Below are 19,710 nucleotides of genomic sequence, written 5' to 3'. Positions count from 1 at the left end.
ATATATATAGCGCGAGATATCTCTCAAATATAAAATATATGCATTCATATATAGATATAGAGAGATATATATCTGTATATACGCGTGTATATATATATATATACAGATATATATATATATATATATATATATATATATATATATATATATATATATATATATATATATATATATATATATATATATATATATATATATATATATATATATATATATATATATTATGTTATTTATTTAAATTTGTGTTTGCATGCAATTTAATTTATTTTGTAGAATATATTTAAATTTTGTTATTTGTATAATATATTTTGTTATTGAAATATTTGAATTAAAAAATATATAATTTGTTATTTATTTAAAGTTGTGTTTGCATGTATTTTAATTTATTTGGAGAGTATATTTAAATTTTATTATTTGTATAATATATTTTGTTATTGAAATATATATATTCTGTTATTTATTCAAATTTTAATTATTTGGTATATATATTTAATTAATTTTTTGTAAATGTACTTAATTTTTTTATGTACAAATAATGTATAATTTTTTTTTGTCAATTTATTGTATTATATTTTATTTTGCAGTATCAATGACATCTTCCTCATCATGTTCATCAAATATACAAATTAAGTCTGGTCCAATTGATGGTAACGTTTTATGGATGCAAGCTAAGCATGTTTAAGAACATATTTGGAATGGGGGAAGAAGACAGAAAATTACACATCAGACGAGCTGTTCACATGTGTCAAGGTCAAGAAGAAATACCAGAGGAAATTATTCCTCTACTTCGGCAATCTGGTTTTTACTGGATTATGAAGATGAGATACTTAAAAATAAATGCGGCATTAATTAGTGCTTTGATTGAAAGATGGAAGCCCGAAACACATACGTTTCACATGAGATGTGGAGAGTGTACTATTACTCTTCAAGATGTCTTTGTTTTATTAGGTCTATGTGTGGATGGGTCACCATTAATTGATCCAATAAATCTTGATTGGGATGATTTATGTAAAGAATTGTTAGGAGTCAGACCACAAGAAGGTGAACTTCAAGGTACTACGATTAAATTAAGTTGGTTGGCTCACCATTTTCCACAATTAAATAACCATGACGGTAACCTACAACAACTAGAAAGGTTTACTCGTGCATGGATCCTTAGATTTATAGGAGGTGTCCTATTTGTTGACAAAAGCAGTAGCAAAATTTCCCTAAGGTACCTGTAATTTTTAAGTGAATTTAGAGAGTGCAACACGTATGCATGGGGACCTGCCGTACTTGGTTATTTATATAGAGAGATGTGTAGCGCCACCAATTATAAAACTAAATTGTTAGTGCTTAGCTCTAAGGAGTTTTAAAAGATTGGCTAAGATTTTGTTAAAACATAAGCACTTAGACAATGAAGGAAAGCTGGAGTTGCTGCACATGATGTCCAACGTTATGTCAAGGAATAAGATCGGGCTGCACAATGCACAAGGCAAGATAAAATGTCAAATGAAGAATTGAAGTTGCAGGATCCACGATGTCGGATACAATGTCCTGACATCCTGCCCGAAAATACTGGAGTTGCTGCACAATGCATAAGTCAAGATAAAATGTCAAATGAAGCATTGAAGCTGCAGGATCCACGATGTCGGATACGATGTCCTGACATCTTGCCCGAAAATACTGGACACATAAATCTGTTATATCTTTAACAGATTATTGTGCAGTTAGCAAGAGATTAGATGATCTATCTTTAGGAACGAATTAAAAGATCATTAAAGTTCGAATTACAAACTAGAAGAGTTCGTTCAGGGATTAAAGATTAAAGATTAAAGATTCAAACTAAAAGATCAAACGTTATCTTTTAGTTCTTTAACTGCAGATTTTCAGGAAAATGATAGATCTCATCCAGCACAAGTAGTTGCAGCCCAGAATCACACACTGCTATAAAAACATGGAGGCTGCACGAGTTCTGTACCAAGTCCGGGATTGAAGAGTTATTTTGTGAGTTTGGGACTTGAGTGTTTTGTGAGCCACCTTGATGGTACCCTAACATCAAGTGTTGGACCTGAGTGTGTAGAGTTGATCTCTAGTGTGTAGAGTTGATCTCTAGTGTGTAGAGTTGATCTCTTTTGTTCAGAGTTGATCTCTGGTGTGTCTTTGATTTAATTGTAAACACGGGAGTGTGAGTGAGAGGGAGTGAGCGGGGTTTCTCATATCTAAGAGTGGCTCTTAGGTAGAGATCGCACGGGTAGTGGTTAGGTGAGAAGGTTGTAAACAGTGGCTGTTAGACCTTGAACTAACACTATTTTAGTGGATTTCCTCCCTGGCTTGGTAGCCCCCAGATGTAGGTGAGGTTGCACCGAACTGGGTTAACAATTCTCTTGTGTTATTTACTTGTTTAATCTGTTCATACGGACACATATAATCTGCATGTTCTGAAGCGTGATGTCGTGACATCCTGTACGACATCTGTCCCCAGTATCAGAATTTCAATTGGTATCAGAGCAGGCACTCGAAGTTACTGAGTGAGATCTAGGGAGATAAATTCTGATGAACATGGAGAAAGAAGGAGGACCAGTGAACAGACCACCAATTCTTGATGGAACCAACTATGAATACTGGAAAGCAAGAATGGTGGCCTTTCTCAAATCACTGGATAGCAGAACCTGGAAAGCTGTCATCAAAGGCTGGGAACATCCCAAGATGCTGGACACAGAAGGAAAGCCCACTGATGAATTGAAGCCAGAAGAAGACTGGACTAAAGAAGAAGACGAATTGGCACTTGGAAACTCCAAAGCTTTGAATGCTCTATTCAATGGAGTTGACAAGAATATCTTCAGACTGATCAACACATGTACAGTGGCCAAAGATGCATGGGAGATCCTGAAAACCACTCATGAAGGAACCTCCAAAGTGAAGATGTCCAGATTGCAACTATTGGCCACAAAATTCGAAAATCTGAAGATGAAGGAGGAAGAGTGTATTCATGACTTCCACATGAACATTCTTGAAATTGCCAATGCTTGCACTGCCTTGGGAGAAAGAATGACAGATGAAAAGCTGGTGAGAAAGATCCTCAGATCCTTGCCTAAGAGATTTGACATGAAAGTCACTGCAATAGAGGAGGCCCAAGACATTTGCAACATGAGAGTGGATGAACTCATTGGTTCCCTTCAAACCTTTGAGCTAGGACTCTCGGATAGGGCTGAAAAGAAGAGCAAGAACTTGGCGTTCGTGTCCAATGATGAAGGAGAAGAAGATGAGTATGACCTGGATACTGATGAAGGTCTGACTAAGGCAGTTGTGCTCCTTGGAAAGCAGTTCAACAAAGTGCTGAACAGAATGGACAGGAGGCAGAAACCACATGTCCAGAACATCCCTTTCGACATCAGGAAAGGTAGCAAATACCAGAAAAGGTCAGATGAAAAGCCCAGTCACAGCAAAGGAATTCAATGCCATGGGTGTGAAGGCTATGGACACATCATAGCTGAATGTCCCACTCATCTCAAGAAGCAGAGGAAAGGACTTTCTGTATGTCGATCTGATGATACAGAGAGTGAACAAGAAAGTGATTCTGACAGAGATGTAAATGCACTCACTGGGAGATTTGAATCTGCTGAAGAATCAAGTGATACAGATAGTGAAATCACTTTTGATGAGCTTGCTATATCCTATAGAAAACTATGCATCAAAAGTGAGAAGATCCTTCAGCAAGAAGCACAACTGAAGAAGGTCATTGCAGATCTGGAGGCTGAAAAGGAGGCACATGAAGAGGAGATCTCTGAGCTTAAAGGAGAAGTTGGCCTTCTGAATTCTAAACTGGAAAATATGACAAAGTCAATAAAGATGCTGAATAAAGGCTCAGATGTGCTTGATGAGGTGCTACAGCTTGGGAAGAATGTTGGAAACCAGAGAGGACTTGGGTTTAATCCTAAGTCTGCTGGCAGAACAACCATGACAGAATTTGTTCCTGCCAAAAACAGCACTGGAGCCACGATGTCACAACATCGGTCTCGACATCATGGAACGCAGCAGAAAAGGAGCAAAAGAAAGAAGTGGAGGTGTCACTACTGTGGCAAGTATGGTCACATAAAGCCCTTTTGCTATCATCTACATGGCCATCCACATCATGGAACTCAAAGTAGCAACAGCAGAAAGAAGATGATGTGGGTTCCAAAACACAAGATTGTCAGTCTTGTTGTTCATACTTCACTTAGAGCATCAGCTAAAGAAGATTGGTACCTAGATAGCGGCTGTTCCAGACACATGACAGGAGTCAAAGAATTCCTGGTGAACATTGAACCTTGCTCCACTAGCTATGTGACATTTGGAGATGGTTCTAAAGGAAAGATCACTGGAATGGGAAAGCTAGTCCATGATGGACTTCCTAGTCTGGACAAAGTACTGCTGGTGAAGGGACTGACTGCAAACTTGATCAACATCAGTCAGCTGTGTGATGAAGGATTCAATGTGAACTTCACAAAGTCAGAATGCTTGGTGACAAATGAGAAGAGTGAAGTTCTAATGAAGGGCAGCAGATCAAAGGACAACTGTTACCTATGGACACCTCAAGAAACCAGTTACTCCTCCACATGTCTATTCTCCAAAGAAGATGAAGTCAAAATATGGCATCAAAGATTTGGACATCTGCACTTAAGAGGCATGAAGAAAATCATTGACAAAGGTGCTGTTAGAGGCATTCCCAATCTGAAAATAGAAGAAGGCAGAATCTGTGGTGAATGTCAGATTGGAAAGCAAGTCAAGATGTCCCACCAGAAGCTTCAACATCAGACCACTTCCAGGGTGCTGGAACTACTTCACATGGACTTGATGGGGCCTATGCAAGTTGAAAGCCTTGGAGGAAAGAGGTATGCCTATGTCGTTGTGGATGATTTCTCCAGATTTACCTGGGTCAACTTTATCAGAGAGAAATCAGAAACCTTTGAAGTATTCAAAGAGTTGAGTCTAAGACTTCAAAGAGAAAAGGACTGTGTCATCAAGAGAATCAGGAGTGACCATGGCAGAGAGTTTGAAAACAGCAGGTTCACTGAATTCTGCACATCTGAAGGCATCACTCATGAATTCTCTGCAGCCATTACACCACAACAGAATGGCATAGTTGAAAGGAAAAACAGGACTTTGCAAGAGGCTGCTAGGGTCATGCTTCATGCCAAAGAACTTCCCTATAATCTCTGGGCTGAAGCCATGAACACAGCATGCTACATCCACAACAGAGTCACACTGAGAAGAGGGACTCCAACCACACTGTATGAAATCTGGAAAGGAAGGAAGCCAACTGTCAAGCACTTCCACATCTTTGGAAGTTCATGTTACATTTTGGCAGATAGAGAGCAAAGGAGAAAGATGGATCCCAAGAGTGATGCAGGAATATTCCTGGGATACTCTACAAACAGCAGAGCATATAGAGTATTTAATTCCAGAACCAGAACTATGATGGAATCCATCAATGTGGTTGTTGATGATCTAACTCCAGCAAGAAAGAAGGATGTCGAAGAAGATGTCAGAACATCGGGAGATAATGTAGCAGATACAGCTAAAAGTGCAGAAAATGCAGAAAACTCTGATTCTGCTACAGATGAATCAGACATCAACCAACCTGACAAGAGACCCTCCATTAGAATCCAGAAGATGCACCCCAAGGAGCTGATTATAGGAGATCCAAACAGAGGAGTCACTACAAGATCAAGGGAGATTGAGATTGTCTCCAATTCATGCTTTGTCTCCAAAATTGAGCCCAAGAATGTGAAAGAGGCACTGACTGATGAGTTCTGGATCAATGCTATGCAAGAAGAATTGGAGCAATTCAAAAGGAATGAAGTCTGGGAGCTAGTTCCGAGACCCGAGGGAACTAATGTGATTGGCACCAAGTGGATCTTCAAGAACAAAACCAATGAAGAAGGTGTCATAACCAGAAACAAGGCCAGACTGGTTGCTCAAGGCTACACTCAGATTGAAGGTGTAGACTTTGATGAGACTTTTGCCCCAGTTGCTAGACTTGAGTCCATCAGATTATTACTTGGTGTAGCTTGCATCCTCAAATTCAAGCTGTACCAGATGGATGTGAAGAGCGCATTTCTGAATGGATACCTGAATGAAGAAGTCTATGTGGAGCAGCCAAAGGGATTTGTAGACCCGACTCATCTAGATCATGTATACAGGCTCAAGAAGGCTCTCTATGGATTGAAGCAAGCTCCAAGAGCTTGGTATGAAAGGCTAACAGAGTTCCTTACTCAGCAAGGGTATAGGAAGGGAGGAATTGACAAGACTCTCTTTGTCAAACAAGATGCTGATAACTTGATGATAGCACAGATATATGTTGATGACATTGTGTTTGGAGGGATGTCGAATGAGATGCTTCGACATTTTGTCCAACAGATGCAATCTGAATTTGAGATGAGTCTTGTTGGAGAGCTAACTTATTTTCTGGGACTCCAAGTGAAGCAGATGGAAGACTCCATATTCCTCTCACAAAGCAAGTATGCAAAGAACATTGTCAAGAAGTTTGGGATGGAGAATGCCAGCCATAAAAGAACACCTGCACCTACTCACTTGAAGCTGTCAAAAGATGAAGCTGGCACCAGTGTTGATCAAAGTCTGTACAGAAGCATGATTGGGAGCTTACTATATTTAACAGCTAGCAGACCCGACATCACCTATGCGGTAGGTGTTTGTGCAAGATATCAAGCCAATCCTAAGATAAGTCACTTGACTCAAGTAAAGAGAATTCTGAAATATGTAAATGGCACCAGTGACTATGGGATTATGTACTGTCATTGTTCAGATTCAATGCTGGTTGGGTATTGTGATGCTGATTGGGCTGGAAGTGCAGACGACAGAAAAAGCACTTCTGGTGGATGCTTCTATCTGGGCAACAATCTTATTTCATGGTTCAGCAAGAAGCAGAACTGTGTGTCTCTATCTACTGCAGAAGCCGAGTATATTGCAGCAGGAAGCAGCTGTTCACAACTAGTTTGGATGAAGCAGATGCTCAAGGAGTACAATGTCGAACAAGATGTCATGACATTATACTGTGACAACTTGAGTGCTATTAATATTTCTAAAAATCCTGTGCAACACAGCAGAACCAAGCACATTGACATTAGACACCACTATATCAAAGAGCTTGTTGATGATAAAGTTATCACACTGGAGCATGTTGACACTGAGGAACAAATAGCAGATATTTTCACAAAGGCATTGGATGCAAATCAGTTTGAAAAACTGAGGGGCAAGCTGGGCATTTGTCTGCTAGAGGAATTGTAGCAACTACTGATATCTGAACGTGCCCAAACGAATCACTTAACATTAATAGCACGTTCACTACTGAACCAAAGCAAATTCGACCGTTGCTTCACACGTCCCTCTACATTCCTCATTCAAACTTATATTTTCGTGTTAATCTCGTTTTCTGCATTCCCCAACAGCTCTCAGAAATTTACGAAATCATTCCAAACGCTCTGCTTTTCCATGGCTACCTCACCAAAAGAAACTTCAGCTCCTGGTTCACCCTCTGTACCATCATCTCCGCACCAGGAACAACCAGAATTCAACATCCAACCCATACAAATAATTCCTGGTCAAGCTTCTGTCCCTGAGAAACTGGTTCCCAGAAGACAACAGGGAGTGAAGATTGCTGAAAACCCTAGCCTTGCAACAAGTCCTAGGGAAGTAGACACGGAGATGGACAAGAAAATCCGCTGTATTGTGAGTAGCATTTTGAAAGACGCCTCTGTTCCTGATGCTGAGAAAGATGTTCCAACATCTTCCACCCCAAATGTTTCTGTGCCTGATGTTGATAAAGATGTTCCAACATCTTCCGCTCCAAATCCTGAAGCCCTCCCTTCACCCAGTGAAGAGGAATCAACAGAAGAAGAAGATCAAGCCACAGAGAAGACCCCTGCACCAAGGGCACCAGAACTTGCTCCAGGTGACCTCATTGACCTTGAAGAGGTAGAATCTGATGAGGAACCCATTGCCAACAAGTTGGTACCTGGCATTGCAGAAAGACTACAAAGCAGAAAGGGAAAAACCCCCATCAAGAGGTCTGGACGAATCAAAACCATGGCCCAGAAGAAGAGCACTCCAATCACTCCTACCACATCCAGAAGGAGCAAGGTTGCAATCCCCTCCAAGAAGAGGAAAGAAGTTTCCTCATCCGATTCTGATGATGATGTCGAACTAGATGTCTCGACATCAAAGAGGGCCAAGAAATCTGGGAGAAAGGTGCCTGGAAATGTTCCTGATGCACCATTGGACAACATCTCTTTCCACTCCATTGGCAATGTTGAAAAGTGGAAATATGTGTATCAACGCAGACTTGCGGTTGAAAGAGAACTGGGAAGAGATGCCTTGGATTGCAAGGAGACCATGGACCTCATTAAGGCTGCTGGACTACTGAAGACAGTCACCAAGTTGGGAGACTGTTATGAAGGCCTAGTCAGGGAATTCATTGTCAACATTCCCTCTGACATAACAAACAGAAAAAGTGATGATTATCAGAAAGTGTTTGTCAGAGGAAAGTGTGTTAGATTCTCCCCTGCTGTGATCAACAAATACCTGGGCAGACCAACAGATGGAGTGGTGGACATTACTGTCTCTGAGCATCAAATTGCCAAGGAAATCACTGCCAAACGAGTCCAGCATTGGCCAAAGAAAGGGAAGCTTTCAGCAGGGAAGCTAAGTGTGAAGTATGCAATTCTACACAGGATTGGTGCTGCAAACTGGGTACCCACTAATCATACTTCCACTGTTGCCACAGGTTTGGGTAAATTTCTATATGCTGTTGGAACCAAATCCAAATTTAATTTTGGAAACTATATATTTGATCAAACTGTTAAGCATTCAGAATCTTTTGCTGTCAAATTACCCATTGCCTTCCCTACTGTATTGTGTGGCATTATGTTGAGTCAACATCCAAATATTTTAAACAACATTGACTCTGTGATGAAGAGAGAATCTCCTCTATCCCTGCACTACAAACTGTTTGAGGGGACACATGTCCCAGACATTGTCTCGACATCAGGGAAAGCTGCTGCTTCAGGTGCTGTGTCCAAGGATGCCTTGATTGCTGAACTCAAGGACACATGCAAGGTGCTGGAAGCAACCATCAAAGCCACCACAGAGAAGAAAATGGAGCTGGAACGCCTGATCAAAAGGCTCTCAGAAAGTGGCATTGATGATGAAGAAGTAGCTGAAGAAGAGGAAGAGGCAGCTGAGGAAGAAGAAGAAGCTGCTGAGGAAGAGGAAGATGCAGCAGAGGATACAGAATCAGATGATGATGATTCTGAAGCCACCCCATGACCATCAGACCTTTATTTTTGCTTTTCACTTGTACTGGCTATAGGGGCATGTCCCTTTGAACAAATTACTATTGGTCTGTAATACTTGCACCTTAAGTTCATGCAGTCTACTTTTGTCAAATTCTGTCTAAAAAGGGGGAGTAATAGTATTATGCTTGATATTATGCATGATTTTGAGTAGTAGGATACTATGTATGATGTATGGCAGTAGGATACGATGTATGCCTGATTCATGATCTTGAGGGGGAGTTGTATGTATATGATCTTGAGGGGGAGACTGCTGCTGCTGCTGATAATGACTGGTGTAAGCTACTAGCTGATAGAAGATGCTGCAGTAAGAGCATGGAGACAGGGGGAGCAGAATGGTGATGTCACGTGAGATGTCTTGACATCCTGGAGAAGACTTGTAGATTTGCAACTTGAAGAATTTCCGCTGTGCTTGATTACTCTGATAATGAAAGTTGCTGATCCCACTTGCATAACTGCTCGTACCTGCTCAGGAAGTGTCTAAGTATGTTTTAGACAAAATTTGCCAAAGGGGGAGATTGTTAGTGCTTAGCTCTACGGAGTTTTAAAAGATTGGCTAAGATTTTGTTAAAACATAAGCACTTAGACAATGAAGGAAAGCTGGAGTTGCTGCACATGATGTCCAACGTTATGTCAAGGAATAAGATCGGGCTGCACAATGCACAAGGCAAGATAAAATGTCAAATGAAGAATTGAAGTTGCAGGATCCACGATGTCGGATACAATGTCCTGACATCCTGCCCGAAAATACTGGAGTTGCTGCACAATGCATAAGTCAAGATAAAATGTCAAATGAAGCATTGAAGCTGCAGGATCCACGATGTCGGATACGATGTCCTGACATCTTGCCCGAAAATACTGGACACATAAATCTGTTATATCTTTAACAGATTATTGTGCAGTTAGCAAGAGATTAGATGATCTATCTTTAGGAACGAATTAAAAGATCATTAAAGTTCGAATTACAAACTAGAAGAGTTCGTTCAGGGATTAAAGATTAAAGATTAAAGATTCAAACTAAAAGATCAAACGTTATCTTTTAGTTCTTTAACTGCAGATTTTCAGGAAAATGATAGATCTCATCCAGCACAAGTAGTTGCAGCCCAGAATCACACACTGCTATAAAAACATGGAGGCTGCACGAGTTCTGTACCAAGTCCGGGATTGAAGAGTTATTTTGTGAGTTTGGGACTTGAGTGTTTTGTGAGCCACCTTGATGGTACCCTAACATCAAGTGTTGGACCTGAGTGTGTAGAGTTGATCTCTAGTGTGTAGAGTTGATCTCTAGTGTGTAGAGTTGATCTCTTTTGTTCAGAGTTGATCTCTGGTGTGTCTTTGATTTAATTGTAAACACGGGAGTGTGAGTGAGAGGGAGTGAGCGGGGTTTCTCATATCTAAGAGTGGCTCTTAGGTAGAGATCGCACGGGTAGTGGTTAGGTGAGAAGGTTGTAAACAGTGGCTGTTAGACCTTGAACTAACACTATTTTAGTGGATTTCCTCCCTGGCTTGGTAGCCCCCAGATGTAGGTGAGGTTGCACCGAACTGGGTTAACAATTCTCTTGTGTTATTTACTTGTTTAATCTGTTCATACGGACACATATAATCTGCATGTTCTGAAGCGTGATGTCGTGACATCCTGTACGACATCTGTCCCCAGTATCAGAATTTCATAAATCAATCGGAGTATGTGCATCTTAATACAAATGTGGGCATGGGAACGATGCACAAGTTTGGCTCCAAAGAGGACTCCTCCCGTAATAGAAAATAAACCACTCGGACACAGGTTAGTCGTTTAAAAAATTATTAATCATTTGAAAATAATTAATAATGTAACGTATCAGCAATGATGATTTCATAAATTTTTTTAGGTGGTTGCGACGTGGAAATCAACATATCGGTAATGATGATTTGATAGTTTTTCGTCGCAAATTGGATATTATGAAACAACATGAGGTAAGAACATGTTAATGTATTGGTTAAATAATAAATAATATGTCATATTTCACTGAAAATTAACAACTATGTTGTTATATGTAGTTTCTGTGGGAGCCTTACACAACAAATATTATATGTCAGTGTTGCCTCCAATTTGTTTGGTTGCAAGCGTAGCGTAGTGCGCGGTGGTGCCACTAATTTGTTTCCAAGTTATTGAGTGGCACCAACCTGATAGAGTTTTGAGATAATTTGGAATGCAACAACTAATTCTAGGGTGTCCTTCGCAACCCTTAATATTCATGGCATAACGCTGAAAGGCAAACAAGATGAAAATTGGGGGCAACTGTTTGCCCCAATGATCAATCAATGGAATAATCGAGCGGATTTTAGGGTTGACGGTTATCCTCGACAAGAGGGCCTATTGAGCTTTAACTCCGACTACATGGTTTGGTATAGGCGAAAAACAAAGATGTTTGTTGACCCTAAAAATGCAAGCACAATTACATTGGTATTTTTTGTTTTTTGAATATTTAACTTCAAATTATTTTTTAAATCATGGCCATTAATTTGCTCACCCTAATAATTTCAGACTGAAGTTGTGGAGACATTACAGTACATGGTGTCTCCACAAGGGAGGAATACATGGACAGTTGATGATCTCGTGCCTTATGTGGAGAAAATAACCATTTTATCGGAAGAGCAAGAGAGAATCAATGAGCCTATGTCGCATGGTCCAGCAACAGAGCATCAATTTCCTGCACAAGAGTTTCATATTCTCCAATAAAGTGTTGAAACTCAAGGCATAGGCAAATGAAGGGAGGCTGTTGAAGCGGAAGCATATTCCCAACAAATGGCGGAGCGTGGCCATGGAATGTATTACACACCACCAACATTTTCTCAGTATCCAACACAGATGTATCAATATCCTTTTGAAGGTCATCACACTGATACTTCTGCAAGCGAACATTCATTCGATGGTGTTGCGGAAACACATCCTAATTTTTCATGGCCTACTATGACCCCTTCACAGCAACATGATGCCCCAATTCCAACACCTAATGCCCTCATTAGGTACACAATGGAATATACCCAGAGTAATACCTGATATGGGTGACTTATTAGGTGTTGATTTGCGTCACCAATTTTCTGCTGAGGTTGACCAAGTAGAAGCGGGGAGTGTAGCCTGCATGAAATTAGTTAGCAACAACAATTTGAAGTATATATGAAACTTAAAATAACGTGACCATGATAAATTAAATCTTACCCAATTTCTTCAACATTTCTTTTTCTTTGGCATTGTTGAATTTGCGATTGAAATTGCTTGCTATGTGTCGGACGCAGTAAACATGATAACCGTTGGGAGGTTGCCAACCAAGTACTTCATTAGCCACAACATACTTTATACTCGCGTGACGATCAGATATGAGACAAATACCATTTTTATCCGTGACGTATTCACACAAGTGTGCCAAAAACCATGACCACGCGAATGCTAGAGGAAGAACACCACCATTTCCATCTTGTGATGTGGCTATTAACAGGGTCCCACGGTATTTCCCGTATAAATGTGTGTCGCCAACTTGTATGATTGACTTACAATACTTAAAAGCCTCTTTATATTGACCAAAAGTCCAAAACACTCTATGAAACTGACAATGTTCGTGACTCACTGTATTTCCAACAATAAAATCATCATGTAGTATTTGAAAATAAGATCCAGGAGAATGATTTTGCATGTGTTTTAACCACGACGAAAGTTTCGCATATGACTCTTCCCAATCGCCATATTCAATTGCAATGACTTTTTGTTTCGCCATCCAAGCTTTTTTGTACGAAACCTTATAGGCAAATTCATTGTTTATCCTTTCTTGAATCAAAGAAACTTTTATTGATGGATCTTCTCTGATCATGCCTGTTAATAAAATAAAAAAATTTAAATAACAAATAATGCAAAAGTAGCATAATATTCCTAGCATAAAAAGCGTACCTACTACACAACTGGCAATTAAATCTGAATCAAGCTTCTCATGATCTTGTATCATACTCATATTCAGACATGTGTGTGGTCTACCCCCATTGTGTCACTTTCCATGAATAAGTTCTTTTAAATAAAATTGCCCTCATATAAAAAGGGCAAGGACAGTCTGTGCTTTTATTCAGGCAACAAATGATATACTTGTTCGATTTGCTTTCAACAACTTTAAAACTTTGATGCACCTTCATAACATATTGTTTCAGTGCATTTTTGCCCACATCTTTACTATCAAAACCCATGCCAACATATAATTCTTGCCCAACATTAAAACTCGATGGCATCTTCAAACCCCAAATGTCCTCCTCATCAGGATGACTCCAGTTGATATTGTTATAATGCAAAGCATCATTCCAAAATGGATTTTGAATTCCTTCTACACCTAATAGTTAAAAAAATAAAATTCAGGTCAATATCATAATCGTACTTATTTACCATTAAATACAATTGTCATAAAATGATAAATGTATTCACCTATTTTTTTATTTAATAAATTATACCTTCTGTGGGGTGAACAATTCTTACTGGTTGAATCATGTCGGTGACTTCATCATCTGTATCAGATATACTGTCAACACTATTATCTTCGTCTAAAGACTCTTCAATGTATGACTTAGACACAAGATAATCATCATCATCTTCATTACCATGTAAATTGTTTACATTTCTTGGTGGTTCCGACTCATTATTAGATAAATTATTTTCAAATGATGTGACAAAATTTGCAGAATGAAATATAGAACCACTAGTCACATCCTTTTCTATGTACAATTCCTGAACTGACATTTGTTCTTGTTGTTGAAAACTTTCGATCATAGTTTCAACATCTTCGTCATCACAAATTTGCAATGCAACATATTTTCTTGAAACTAAAAATCTACAACTAATAGCAGAAATAATTTCATTATTTTCTAACTTTACCTTATCTCCATTTTTTTTTCAAAGCATTGAAACTAATTCCACGTTTAATCTGAATCGCTTTTTTACTGCCTTCAAAGATTACACCATCAGTGTCTTCATATACCCTTCCATTGAAATACAAGATTGTTATAACCGAATTCATCATATACCTACAAAAACAACATTATAAATAATTAATCATAACAATAATAAATTCAAAATAAAAAAGTCTAATAACAAAAAATACTACACTCTACAAATTAAAACTTTATTTTACCAAAAAAAAATTACTTCAAATAAATAATTTGCAAATGATGCCAGACAAATTATTCTAAAAACTCAAACAACTTGAAGGCTTTCAATGCAGAAAAAATTCCAAAAATGAAGGTACAAAATTTAAAGGCCGAACAAGGCATCAACGAAATTGCTATTTAAAGTTTCTATTATAACTAATTAATCATAATAATACTAACTTCAAAATAAACAATTCTAATTAAAAAAATACTACACTGAAACTTCATTCTAACAAAAAAATTATATCAGAGAGAAATTATTGAGAGACTTTAGAAAGTTCCAGGGCTCAAAAATTTTAAACGCACAAGAACAACCATCAGCCACGAAAGCTGGTATTTGAAGGCTGCTCCACACCTATACCGCCAATGGTAATGGCGATATGCATGGCATGTTTCGCCAACCATGCTTGCGAAATAGCCACTGCTGCATGGCACTACGCCCTCCTGTACCCCTACGCTGCCTGCCCTAACCTGCTCCTCTACGCTGCTTGCCCTAACCTACTCCTCTACGCGCCCTAGCCTGCATAGTCTGTGTCTCGCCATTGGCACTGGCGAGACCCAGTCCACGTCACCCATAAATCGCCAGTCAAACCAGCGATATCGCCATCATGCTGTCTCGCCAATCGTCCTGGCGGGTTCCGCCACGTGTCTCCACAACGAGCATATCACCATGCATGCTGGCAGGATAGGTCTAGGGTTACGTACAAAACAGACCCCCTCTGGTATTAGTTTGGACAGAGACCTATATGGAGAAATAGTTTCTAAAACTAACCCATTTGCGTCAATTTGCCATATAATGACATTGCAGGTTATTAATGACCTAGATTGAGCCCTAGCACCTACGCCGAACCCTTGCTAGTATAAAAACAGAACACTCTGTGAGTTATGCACACCAACACCAAAACAAACCCACTAAGATGGCTTCCTTGGTATCCTTCTTAGTGCTTCTTCTTGCAACCCTTATCCTCATGCCTCAAGGGCTTGCTACTTACTACAAACCAATTAAGAAGTCGCCAGTGTACAAGCCACTGGTTTATAAGCCGAAGCCACCGGTTTACAAGCCACCATACATGAAACCACCTTATGGAAAATACCCTCCAGTAGAGGACAACACCCATGCCTAAAGCATACAATGAAGTCCATTAATATCTACTTACTAAATAAGAGGAACTGCTTTGTGTTTTCTAGCATTGTGTTTTACAACTTCGTAGGTAGCAATGAATGTTCTTGGCTCTTGCATGCACTTCAATCCTTTGTATAATGCTGTGGCCAATTCATCATCATCATACCTATGTTTATGTGAATGTAAATCAGACTATAAGAGAGAAAACGGTGCTTGAATTGAACTACAAATTATAAAAGGATGAAGTTTATGGTTTTTAGATTGTGCTGGTTGATTGATTTGCTGTACCGTTATGGACAATACGTAGTTTGACATGTCACAGAGTGTGTTTGGTAAAACACTAAAAAAAATTATAATTTTTTTTACTAACTTATAAGTTTTTGACCAATAAGTTAAGTTTAAGATTAAAGATCGATGGCCTTTTAAAAAAAGATTAAAGATCGATCCTCTTTTGCAACTAATTAAACTTTCTACAATTAATTTTATAAATTGGATTGGTACATATATGCAAGTCTAGATAGAGACAGAAGATCGGTTGTAAATGGAAGTCTCTATTCACGCACTTAAAATAACTCGCAATTACTGAACTTGATCCTATCATCAATGGCAACCCAAGTTTCAATTATGGGCTCTATTTGAATAAATTTCTGTGTAAATATTTATAGAAGATGAAAATATTAAGAAAATAATGAATTGAGCTTCTAATATTTAAGTTGAAATCAATATATTTATATATTTAAATTTTATAAAAACTCTCATTTAACTTCTCTTAAAAATATTGACGTGTATAAAAGTTAATTTTAGTTTATCTGAAAATTTCAATTTATTTTATCTTATTATTTTCTATTTTTAAAATGACATAGTTAATGTATACAAAGATCAGCTCCTACTGTCCCTAATAAAGGGAATTTATATCCTGAATCCCGCACATATATAACTATAATCGTACACTTAGTAAGATAGTTTTAATTACTTCAGGTTTGTATAATTTCTATCTCACTCTTCCTTTTCATTAATTATATAAACAATATCATTAAAGAATCTAACTTAGTTGATAAAAAAAAATGACATTTTCTAAGGTACCCAAATCATTACAATTATTAGGGACCTCATAAAGCTAGACTTCCACACCTTAGCTAATTGACAATTTTCCCATCTTTCAATTAATACAATCCTTCAGCACAATGTCAAATCCATAAATTTTAAGTTATGGAGGCTAATATTCATACAAATTAAAAATGTTACACATTATTTTTAAAAGTATAAATAAAATTTACATCATAATTATTCTCTACAAAATTTGTATACTCTGAAAACAATGATGATTTTCTCATTTTTAATATTAACAAAAATCTCTCTCCATCCAAGTCTATAACATAACATTCTAACGAAACTTTGGGGGTGCTAATTCACCGTTCATAGAGCAGTGATTTTCCGGTCATGTCGTTTCTGAAATTTTCTGTGCATGATAATACTTTTTGTGCTATTATTACTACTACAATTTATATTTCCATATTTTAATATCTCTGTTTTATATAAAATATTTAATTCATTAGTGGATCAAATGCACCGAATTTTCAATATTTTGTAATCGTAAAATAAGGAAGATAGTTAAAAACTTTTATACATTTTATTTTATTAAAATTGTAGTTTTCCGTAATAAATATGCATGTGTTGATTTAAGATGATACTTTCGAAAAAAAATCTATACTTTATAGTTTAAAAATATGTTTTTAGTTAAATTAGAAAAAAATTTCATAAAAAATAATAGGTATAATTTTTATTTACAATCGTTATAAAAAATTGAAGGTTTATTTGTCTATCTATCCATTATTTTCAATATAAAATAAAATTTATATTTTCCATTTTCAGTTCATGATTACTATTTTAATTTTAAATTAATTGATAAGTATATTTAAAAATAAGTATAATCATTGCTTACATGAATATAAAATATATAATTAAAAATCAATAAATCATTGGTTGAAATGATCCTAAATTTGGTATCTTTATGTACAATTATTAAGGACATAAATGAAAAATATACTAAAAAAAAAACTATTTGTTTTTATTGAAATTGTAGTTCTATTTAACAATTAAAATTATACTTATCAATTCAAATTTATATTTTCTATTTTCCGTTCATGATTACTATGCTTGCTTTTAATTTAATTGATAAGTAAATTTAAAAAATAAGTATAATTATTACAGAAATAAATGAAAAAAACATAGTTATAAAATTTATTTATTTTCTGTTTTAAATAAAATTATAATTTTATTTAATAAATATGTATAATGTGTTGGTTTGAGATTATTCTTTAGAAAAAAGTATTCACTATTTATAGTTTACAAAATGAATTTTAAGTTAAATTAAATGATTTACCAATAAAATTGATAAGTATAATTTTTATTTTCAACCATTTATTTAGAAATTGAAGATTTATCTGTTTATCTACACAATATTTTTAGTTTAACAGAAAACCTGTTTATTTTTTTATTTAGTTGGTACGTAAAAAGAAGAGTACAATTATAAAAAGCATAAAAGAAAAAATAAAGTTAAAAAAACTTATGTATTTTTTAATTAAAATTATAGTTCTATTGTTTTATCTGGTTTGACCAGTAGGTATCCGGTGGAATACAATTTTCGTTATTCCTCTATCAAGAAAAATTTAAGCTCTAATATCATATAAAAATTATTTATTGTTGTGTGTTATTGTATTATACCACATGAAATAATTTTATTTATAAAAAATTATATTTCACAATAATCAATAAGTGACATTAAATGAATTTAATCAAGCATCTTGATCAAGAATGCGCTCTTATATCTCATCATCCTTTCTTTTTATTTTATTTTATGGGAATTACTTTAGTTAGATATATCTTTTGTTCGAGTTAAAGATAGAATACAAAAGATATGATCACCGTAAGAAAATAGACTTTTAATATTGGTTTTTACTGAATTTAAACATTGATTATGAACTAATGTTAAACCTATCGTCGTTAAAAGTATAAATTTTAACATCGATTATGAAAACCGATGTTGAAATTCACTATACAACATTGGTTCTTCCTAAAACCGATGTCGTATAGTAAAAAAATATACCAAAAAAATACAAAAACAACATCGGTTTTGGAAGAACCGATATTTGTTTGTTACTATACAACATCGGTTTTGGTCAAAACCAATGTTGTCTGGTGCATTACAACATTGGTTCTACTAGAACTGATGTTGTTTTTGCATTTTTTAAATATTCTTTTGGTTTTGTTAATATTACCCAAACCTGCAAATTGAAAACAAAATCAATCCAGGCAGTACAAAATATTATATTCAAATTATTATTAAATAATTACTATCAAATAAAAGAAATACTGAAAGTAATGAAACAATAATCTCAATACATAAAATCATCTATAACCTAAGGTAAACATAACTCTACAATTGTAACATCCCTTAAACACCTAGTGCCTCATTTTTAACTCTTAGAAAACATTTTTCCCACTAAATGCGAATTGCATTTATTATCTCTAGTCCCAATGGTCTTGGATCACTAAAATAATGCATGATATAATAAAATATAACTTAATCAGTGTAAATAATAACAACCATGACAAATGAAATTAGTTTTCAAGTAAAAAATTACCATTTTTCAATTATCCTTGAAACCTCCTAGGACTATGGTTAACATCGAATGCATGATGTAATAGTTGCATTCAGTGCTTCCTCTTTGCTTATTACACTAAATTCAATAAGATATTCGAAGTTATCCCAAAATTAGTGTACACAGTAATACAATGTCATTTTGAATAGGTTTCTCATGGGCCAGAGATCCAAGGGAAGACCCTAGGGTTCTCATGATCCTTAGGATAGATTTCGAGCCCATGGGCTAAGTATGCGCCTGCTTATCTTTGTAAATATTAGAATAGGTTTTTCCTTCGTTTGGGCCTTGTATTTGGCCATTCTAGTAGTATTAGGGTTTTAGCCTTGTATTTCGAGACATTTTGAGTAGTCTTTGTAGTAGGGATTTTTTTTATTGTATTTTCATGTATTTTGTCATGGGGTGAGCTTAGCTATTATAGGGGGTGTGTAGCTAA

This window comes from Glycine max, chromosome 4 (genome assembly GCF_000004515.6).
Source record: "Glycine max cultivar Williams 82 chromosome 4, Glycine_max_v4.0, whole genome shotgun sequence".
In the NCBI taxonomy this organism is placed as follows: Eukaryota; Viridiplantae; Streptophyta; class Magnoliopsida; order Fabales; family Fabaceae; genus Glycine; species Glycine max.
Note: the sequence above shows the minus strand (reverse complement) of the source record.